The following is a 10416-nucleotide window of genomic DNA, read 5'->3' as shown; positions in this document are numbered from 1 at the left end:
TACTGCACAAATCTGGCCTTTATGGAAGAGTGGCAAGAAGAAAGCCATTTCTTAAAGATATCCATAAAAAGTGTCGTTTACAGTTTGCCACAAGCCACCTGGGAGACACACCAAACATGTGGAAGAAGGTGCTCTGGTCAGATGAAACCAAAATCGAACTTTTTGGCAACAATGCAAAACGTTATGTTTGGCGTAAAAGCAACACAGCTCATCACCCTGAACACACCATCCCCACTGTCAAACATGGTGGTGGCAGCATCATGGTTTGGGCCTGCTTTTCTTCAGCAGGGACAGGGAAGATGGTTAAAATTGATGGGAAGATGGATGGAGCCAAATACAGGACCATTCTGGAAGAAAACCTGATGGAGTCTGCAAAAGACCTGAGACTGGGACGGAGATTTGTCTTCCAACAAGACAATGATCCAAAACATAAAGCAAAATCTACAATGGAATGGTTCACAAATAAACATATCCAGGTGTTAGAATGGCCAAGTCAAAGTCCAGACCTGAATCCAATCGAGAATCTGTGGAAAGAACTGAAAACTGCTGTTCACAAATGCTCTCCATCCAACCTCACTGAGCTCGAGCTGTTTTGCAAGGAGGAATGGGCAAAAATTTCAGTCTCTCGATGTGCAAAACTGATAGAGACATACCCCAAGCAACTTACAGCTGTAATCGCAGCAAAAGGTGGCGCTACAAAGTATTAACTTAAGGGGGCTGAATAATTTTGCACGCCCAATTTTTCAGTTTTTTATTTGTTAAAAAAGTTTGAAATATCCAATAAATTTCGTTCCACTTCATGATTGTGTCCCACTTGTTGTTGATTCTTCACAAAAAATTACAGTTTCATATCTTTATGTTTGAAGCCTGAAATGTGGCAAAAGGTCGCAAAGTTCAAGGGGGCCGAATACTTTCGCAAGGCACTGTATATATATATATATAAACTGTGCCTTAATTACACATACTTGCTCTTGTGATACAGTTTCATGTCTTTCTTTTACTACATCGACTTTTACTTTCACTGTCTTACAAAGATGTATGTTACTAGAATGCAAAATATGCCAGCTAGCTGAGGTGAGATTCTTCTGCGGATATGTTAAAATAAAAATGCTTGGTGTCTGTTTACCACATTCTTCAAATAATTCACTTTCTGTGTTATCAGAAAGCAGATATTGTTTTTTTTTTTTTTTTTTTCATTTAGTGTGCCCAGTATTTTACCCCTGATTTTCTCCCCAATTTGGAATGTCCAATATTCTTTTCACCTGACTGCTGCAATTTCCCACGCAGCTCAGGAGAACTGAAGGTTCAGTGGACATCCTCAGATCCAATGACCGAGCCAGCTTCCTCTTTTCCAACGAGGAACTGGAGAGTGGATTGAGCTACCATCCTCTGAAGGACAAAGGCCAGCCCTCTAGGTGTCCGCTTTTGAGCTCACTCGCCAGTAGGGTTTGCTGTAGTGCGATCAGTAGAAACAGTCCCTGCCAGTTTTGCCTCCCTAACTCATGGGAGCGCTACAGCCAATGCCATGTTCCCTTCAATATCCCTAGTGAAGACCGCTGACTTCACACAGCCAGGACGCGAGCCTTCGCTGTGTGACTCACCTTGCACACCACACGGCTGCGCTTTTACCAGGTGAGTCAGATACTGTTAACAGTCCAGTTTTCTTTTTAGAAATCCTTAAGGGTGTCCCTACATTTATAAGGTAAACAGACTTCTGTAATTAATTATAAATAAATTATGACAGGCCCTCTTTAGGACCATACACTTTTTAGTTTTCTCTTAAACTACTGCATTTGTTTTAGGCTGCACCTTGTATCCCTACAGCAAATTCCAGCAAATGATGGTGAGCTGGTGACCAGCAAGAGTTGGGCACTGGAGCAAATATTTATTGGTTTCTTAGTGGATTCCCAGCAGATATATAAAAAAGGTGCACAGGTTGAAAGCAATGAAATTCCTTTGGAAGTTTACACTTTAGTTATTTATAGTAAAGGGTGCTTTAAATTGCCTGTTTTTGTGTTTGGCTAGCTTAACCAGCATTCTCAATAACATGATTTTAAGAATCTTTGGAAATAACTAGTTGTTGCAATGAGGTGCTCCACAATACCCAGTGTTTCTGATTGTTGTGTTTTTATTAAAAAAATGTTATTAGTGTAATCAGCCAGAAGTAGCTGCACAAGGAAACCTTGATTAGCCAATTGCTCTGGAATCTCTTAACATGGTGATCATTTGCAAGTTTGTTTTGGGAGAGGGGTTGTTCATTTAAGTTCTCCTAAAAGACGAGTGATATGAATGTGTTTCCCTCTAAGACACAATTCTGTGAATGTGGTGAATCAGCTGAGACGCACCCCAAGCTGTATCCCTCAAGAGTCCAGAAATATCTGTCTCAAATGCCGGATGATCCAGCAGCTAAAAGTCACTTACTCTTGATGTCTACAGTTCTGACAAGACATGTATTCATAGCAATATTAAAATGTACATTTCTAAGTGAAAAGCAGTACCAGTACCCAAAAGCTAACAGAACTTTAGAATATTGAAACTTTATTAAAACTGCAACACACTATTCAAGTAGCCTTACAGACCCAGTGCAAAATAGAACTAAAAAATACATTTACATTTTTTTTCTAATACACAAAACCATTTGTTTGGTTTATAATCATATTAATATCCTCTGCAGCGTTCATTAACTGTAAATAATTGACCTTGTCTTTTGTTAAGTGCCCTTGCTTTCGGCCTGAGACATCTAACTGTCGCTGCAGTTAATTATCCAACATGAATGACCATGGGGTCAGACATTAACATTTAATTAATGTATCTTTCTTTAATTTTTCTTTCATTTCCACTTAAATCATATTAGTAGGGGTTTGCATTAATCCACCATACACTACTGTGCGTGTTTGCTAATGCATGTCCTATAAAATACATTAACTAATGGTCTGCTTACAGGGAGAAAAACAGCTGTTTGGAGTACAAATATGTTTTAATATCACTGTGAATAGCACCAGTGATATAATCTGTGCTAGTACAAATGGGATGCATATAAAGATTATAGTGCTTAACTGCACACTTTAAATGGTTTAAATTCTGTACAAATGTGTGTATAAGGAAAGCAACCGCATTACTGTTGTGCATTTAAATGTTTTTCAACCACAAGTTGTGCCATAAAGTTAATCCAAGCCCCCAATTAATATGTTTTCAGGGAAAGCAGCAGTCTCTAAACAGTGGCAAGAGTTGACAACCAGACACTTGTACACCCTGCTTACTAGCCAAAGGATTGAAGGGTTGACAGAAATGGAGAACATATCAGCACAGATTAAAAAAAAAAGAAAGAAAAAGAAATCTGCACACCCAGTAGCAGCTAAATCTATAATCTATACCGCACCGTTCCCCCGAGGACAACTCCAAGTATGACATAAACAGATTTTAATAAAAAAGAGCCAGCAGATTGCAGAAAACAGAGCTTCCTGATCTTATGTACATTTTCAGCATCACTTCTTGTATATTTTTATACGACAATCCTCTTAGAATGCAAAGTAAATAGATTACGATATAGGAAAGGATTATGGATCACTGGCTGTTGTCAGCTTAATCCCCAATACAGACCATCAACAGCTCTGACAGAAGCATGGCTACAGTTCAGGAACACATCTCCAATGGTTACATTTTAAAGGCCTGCATAGATTTTAATGAAAAAAATAGAACCCATCTTTTCGACTTCCTATTTTTAGCAACAACTATTTTATTTCTTGGCAAAGCAGTTTTTTTTAAAGCAGTACTTGCTTTTATTTCTTTGAAAATACTGTGTGTAAGATTTTTCTTCTATTCACCTTTTCAATAAACACATATTTGGATTCTGGTTAGTTTTAATATAATCAAAATAGGTATGTGTCTAAAAAACATACGTAACTCATAAGATAAAAAGCCATTAGCATTTTATGTAACACAAACAATATGATTTCTACTCTTAGTTCCAATAACCACAAGGAAAATGTTACACTAAAAGATTAATTTAATCCAAATATATAGTGCTTCTAATTGCTTGGAGTCACAAGGCATCAAGTATCTTGGAATATTATTTTTACTATATAATAATAAAACAAAACTTAATTAAATGATAAATGGTTATTGTACAAATCCTAATACAAACGGGTTAGAAAAGCTCACTTCCTTCTTTTTAGAAACAAGCTGATAGTTGTTTAGTTTCATTTGAAATTATTTATGTTTTTAAATATATTTTAAGACAAAGTAATTGAATAAATGTAACTCTAAAGAAAAACAAAAAATACAAACACACCTAAAACAGAAAGATTGATACGAGAACAAAATATTTTGTTTACGTTTTGCGAATCAAAAGATTGATTATACTAAACCAAAATGAACAACTTTGAATGATATGTTTTTTTTCAATTTCTTAAAAAACAAAAACAGAAACAAACAAGAATGAAATAGATCATATTAACATCACTCAGCAGCCATGATGTCTAAATACATAAATTATGGTTACATACCGACGCCAACAATATGGCAGTGTATTCAGGGAATGATTGGGCCCAGATCACCCAGTGTTCTTAAAAGCAAAGGAAGTATCCATCTCTGGCTAGAGCCAGATAGGATGCTGTTTGGTACTAGGCAATCTTTCTCAACTTTATGTAAATTTATCTACTGGTTTGAGACCACCAATTAAGCTCCACCACCAACCTAAACTGGAATCAAACCCAGTTCTCCAGATATGGATGATGCATATAAGGAATTAGAAGTGTTTGGTAACTAAAGGTGCTCTTTTGGAAAGCAATAAAAAAAGATATGATTATTATGATTTATATTATAATACAGTATAGTTTACAGTAAGTGCAAATAATACTTACTGTAATTATAACACTAAAATACAACATGAACAAGGATGCAGCAAGTTAGGATTACAAGTTATAGCAACAATGAAATAATAGTAGTGCAATAGTGCAAGGATAGTGCATGAGCTGAGGATTGAGTAACGTGGTGCCTAGATCAGGGAAGTCCAGTGCATAGTAGGTGGGGAAGATCAAGAGATCTACAAGTGCAGTCAAAATAGATGGGTCTTGAGGTCCCTTGCGGAATGGAGTGAGGGAAGAAGCAGTCCTGAGGTTCGCCGGTAACTGGTCCCACCACTGAGTATGGCAAGCCAAATTATCATTTAGAGATATTTCAAATTTATTTGGACCGTCAATTCTCCAAATAACTGGACTGTCAATTCTCGTTAATACGAATTTCAAGGGACCGGCAAAAAGTAATTCTTATTATGAGGTGTCTAAGTTAAATGCATACTGTCAGTTTTTATTGAAGTTACGGTAACACTGAAATCAAATTTCAATTAAAGTTCAATGAAAAGTATTATACATTTAAAAGTACTGTGCATTTTATTGAAAATACAGTTGTAAGTGAACATTTTAAAAAGTATGAAATGCAACTTGAAATCTGCATGTCCCATTCTGATCATGGGCATTTTTAAACCACAAAAGCAAGGTGTCCTCATCCTCATTGTAGGGCAGCAGTGTGGCGTAGTGGTTAGGGCTCTGGACGCTTGACCGGAGGGTTGTGGGTTCAATCCCAGGTGGGGGACACTGCTGCTGTACCCTTGAGCAACGTACTTTACCTAGATTGCTCCAGTAAAAACCCAACTGTATAAATGGGTAATTGTATGTAAAAAAAATAATGTAATTGTATGTAAAAATAATGTGATATCTTGTAACAATTGTAAGTTGCCCTGGATAAGGGCGTCTGCTAAGAAATAAATAATAATAATCAGGGTATTGAACAAATCAGAAACGCTGACGACTTGCATCCAGTTTGCTGTCCATAGGTCTCTGTTATTGTATCCCGGTTTTTCAGAATGGTTGAGAAAGTGTTGGCAGGAATGTTGAAATCTGCAGCAACATCTTTATTTTTCTTGTATGATGGTTCATTATCCACCGCTTTCAACACCTCCACTTTTATCTGGATAATGCACGTTTTTGCGCTGGTCACTCATTTGTCATTTCTGTGCTTCATGGAAATGTTATTCATGTGTGTGCACTATGGCAACTTAAAAAGTGCATCATAGGATCAGTAGTCCCAAAACAGCACTAAAATGCAATACAGAGGCACTAATCTTAATACATTTCCCAATATCCTTTACACTCAAACTGGCTGTTCTTCAACGAGACAAAAGAACATATGGCAAAGGAAAACACCATTGTTAGACTGCAGCCTAAGCCTAATCAGGTGAGACAGATGACTTCAGGCTGTACTTAGCTGGGTGCCTACAGGGTTCTTTTAAACAAACTGGTGTGGGTGGAAGTTTTACAAGATTAATGAACCAGCATCTAGACTGCACTTCCAAGACAGATGCTTTGTGGGTATCATGCCCTAAATTCACAAGTGTGAATTTAGGGCATTCAAATGATGTTGCAGCAAGGAAAAAAAACCAACAACAATAAAAGAATGACCTTATAGGAAGTCTCTTCAAAACAATTAAAAAACTGAAGATTCCAGTACATCCATTAGTGCCACAATTGACAACATTTTTAGTGAAGACTTAAGTAAAAAATTAACCACGATAAAGCAGCTATGCCAAATATGGCAATAGCTTTTTATAAATATAGAGTTGTAATAATATGAATTTGCAGCATTTGATCTTCTCACAGTACTAACTGAAAGACCAGCCAGTTGTATTACAAACATATCTATAGATCACGTACATGCTATAGATCCCTGGCTCAGCTCACAGCAATAGAACACCTTTATTACAGATTCATGATAAGACAGGGGATACTATTTCAAAAGAAACTTAGGAATGCAGCTTTCAGTGACTATTATTAAAATAACTGTATTCTTCAAAAATAAAAGAGGAACGTTTTTTTGTTTTACGAGAACAGCTCAAAATATCCACCCACAAAAAAAACAGTGGCAACCTTCTATTTGTCTTGAAATTGTTGACAAAATATGTACAGTACTCATTGAAATGATTGAAGCGGCATTATCTTTTGCCTTTATGTCATTATGAATGTCTGACTTATACAAGAGGCATTCTAATTGTAGGTTTGTCTTTAATTGCTTGCTCATACATTAATACAAATACATAAATAAATAAGTAAAACTAAGGAACAATTTATGATGTGTTCTAAAAGGTTAATTGTACCCGTCTCTTTAAGAGCATCTTCAAAGTGCTCACAAGGCTGTACCATATCAGACAGGGTCAACTTTATTCTACATATTTACTACAGCATAAGCCCAGTAGATATCACACTTCTTAACATGTTTTGTTTACATTACAGTAAACAACATAACAACAACGCCATACAGATGTAAATAGAAGAATGGAAATATATCATGTTTTAAAATGTTTTACCATGACATCATTTTTAGTGTTGATGTAAGGGACCAGACATTCAGAATGCAGCTAGCCATTTTCACACCTCCAACCTCCCACTACATACCCCAACATAACCTTCGATTAATAGCATTTGACAGAACTACAGTAGGCCCATTTTGTCAAACATGGCCCCTGTGCTTTGAACACATATCAAACATTAATATTCATTTATTTACAAGACAGCACATTTAAAGGGAATGATATGCTCCTTGTTATAGTAAGCTCAAGATCAATGGCTAATAATAACAGGCCACCTGTGCAGTCTCAAGTTTCATTTTATTTTGCCGCTCACCCGTTCAGGCCTCCAGGCTACGGGCTGCCTGCTGTTTAGAATTCTTCCAGCAGTGCATTTTGATTTCAGCCTGTCACTCTTACCTGCTCGAGACCAGGCCCAGGGGTCATCCATCAGAGCTGTTTCATAGGCATTGATTCCAAGTTCATGCCCCACCTCGGCTGTCAGTCTGCGGCTATGAGGTCTATAGAATCAGGGACATCACAGGCATGCAAGTCATTCTGTTTGTTTACATCATTTCAAATGCATGGCTGTCTGGCTAATTCACAAGCTTTTTAAAAGCGTGACTGTGTGATGTCTTTTTAAACAGATGGCAGCTGTTTTCTGCTTTCTGTTTGCAGAATACATACACAGGTATGCAGTCTTTTGCCCTTGCAGAGTCTCAATAGCGGCCCAGTCATTCAAAGCCTTGGCGTAAGGTTCTAGTCTTTCATGCGGTTTAGGGTTTTATCATTCAGGGCAGTTTGAAGTTTTAGCTGCTGTGGTCTTCCAACGTTTAAATTGTTGCTTTTATGTGATACCTGTATCGCTTTCTGTTCTACAGTCTCACCCATAGCCCCAGCTTCTCTGGTCTGCAGAATGAGGATGGGACTACTTGAGCTAAATAAGGTTCTTAGCCAGTTTAATCACAATTGGACAGGCAGTTCTCAAGATCTACTGCATGTAAAAATGTAACCATGATATACAGACGTTCGGTCAGACAACCTCTAAAGATGCTCAATTTGTGTTAAAAGTGATAAACAGTTTCATGACAATTGGACAAGCAGTTCTCTTGATGTCATTTTTAAAAATATATATTGCAGAAGGTACAAAATGTTAAACACAGGTATGCAGCAGCAAAGCCATTTAAATCCTGCCTTGTAAGCCGTTTTAATCTGAGTGAAGGCATTAGTGAAACATTTGTTTACTTATAGTTTTACCTCATCCATAAATCAAGTAGGCCAAAGAAAGCAGACCTCTTGTATAATTCACAACTTTTATATACTGCCCTAGCAAAAACAGCAAAACACATAGTTTGCTGTAACCTGACATTAATGCACTGCCTGTATATAGCATACAGAAATTATTTTTGTGTGGCAATTCAATTGGAAAGCCAAAACACTTTGCAAACACTAACCTGACATGAACAGTACAGTACTGTATGCGACATTTATACAAGGTAGCTGTGGTCGTTTATTAAATAAAAATGTGAAATGATTCCCATAGTGGTGCAATGGGAATACAAAGTATTAGTGAAAATGTTGGGATTTTTCCCAGATTTATGTCTCTTCTACTCCCTGTACAGTACGGCTTTATGCATGCTGCTGTGAATCCACAAAGCAATTGTACTCCTCATCAGCTTTCCTTGAGCCAAAATAAAGCTGGAATAATGCTCCTACTCCATCACACTAAGCCTTATTGGCTCAAAATAAGAAACAATGAAACTTCATCTGAGACCAGACTATGTTGGTTAAAAAATTGAGGGATTGTTTTTCTTTCAGTCTCCATTATCTTTCCTATAGCATCTTGATCAGCGTTTTTACACACTGCCACTAATTCTGTGAAGATCTGCTGTAACCTTCTTTTTTGGCTGCCAAATTGCCATAACCCTATTATTTTATGTTCTAAAAGAGCTTAAGTCTGTCCACCCTCTTTGGATGTGGCTTTTTAAATTGGCCGATACTGGGAGGATTGTAGATATATCTGAAGGCTTAGAAGAAGATGTAGTTGCCACTGAGCCTCTAGTTGTATAGTCAACAAGATTATTATTATTATTATTATTATTATTATTTATTTCTTAGCAGACGCCCTTATCCAGGGCGACTTACAATTGTTACAAGATATCACATTATATATTATTTCACATTATACAGATACCACATTATTTTTTACATACAATTACCCATTTATACAGTTGGGTTTTTACTGGAGCAATCTAGGTAAAGTACCTTGCTCAAGGGTACAACAGCTGTGTCCCCCACCTGGGATTGAACCCACGACCCTCCGGTCAAGAGTCCAGAGCCCTAACCACTATTCCACACTGCTGCCCCCCATGAAAAGCCTATAAGGATAAAAAAAAGGAGGCAATTTTTATCTAATACATATAAATCCACCTAAAAGCTCAATGTATTAGAGGGAAAACTACACACTTCCTTTTTATTAACATGAGTGATCAAGCTTCTGCACATTTGGCTTGTGCATTTAGTCACAGTGTTGTTGTTTTAAAAAAAAAAAAAGGCCTCTTGTTGATATCATGCAGGAGAGTAAGTGTGGAGCGTTACTCCCACGTACTCATCAGCCTAAACCTTGCCAAACATTCATTTGTGTTGTAATTCTGTACCTAAGAAACCGATGCATAATTTTCAACACAGGCCTGTTGATTTTAGTGTTCCTGGCCCAAACCCTGCATTTTTATATTTCTTTATCTGTATACAAAAGGTATTGACAGCACAGCGGAATAACCGGATTAGGTCTGTTTTATATGCTATTCTTTTTTAGGGGTAACTCACTTTATTCAGTTTGTTAATACATTGGTTTTCTACCGAAAAATAAAACATAAATCTGAGAAGCAATCCACAGAAACTACTGTTTGAGAAAATGCAGTTTCACTCCATGAAATAAGGCATAGATAATGTACATCTAATATTGAGCCCTAAACAAGAATTAGAGAAGCATCCACATTTGATTTCATTTTCCTTATGTGCAAATGCAATATGTAAGCACAGGGTCAGGAACAACTCCTAGCTTGGGAAACATTTGC

The sequence above is a fragment of the Acipenser ruthenus genome, chromosome 6 (genome assembly GCF_902713425.1).
Source record: "Acipenser ruthenus chromosome 6, fAciRut3.2 maternal haplotype, whole genome shotgun sequence".
Lineage (NCBI taxonomy): Eukaryota > Metazoa > Chordata > Actinopteri > Acipenseriformes > Acipenseridae > Acipenser > Acipenser ruthenus.
Note: the sequence above shows the minus strand (reverse complement) of the source record.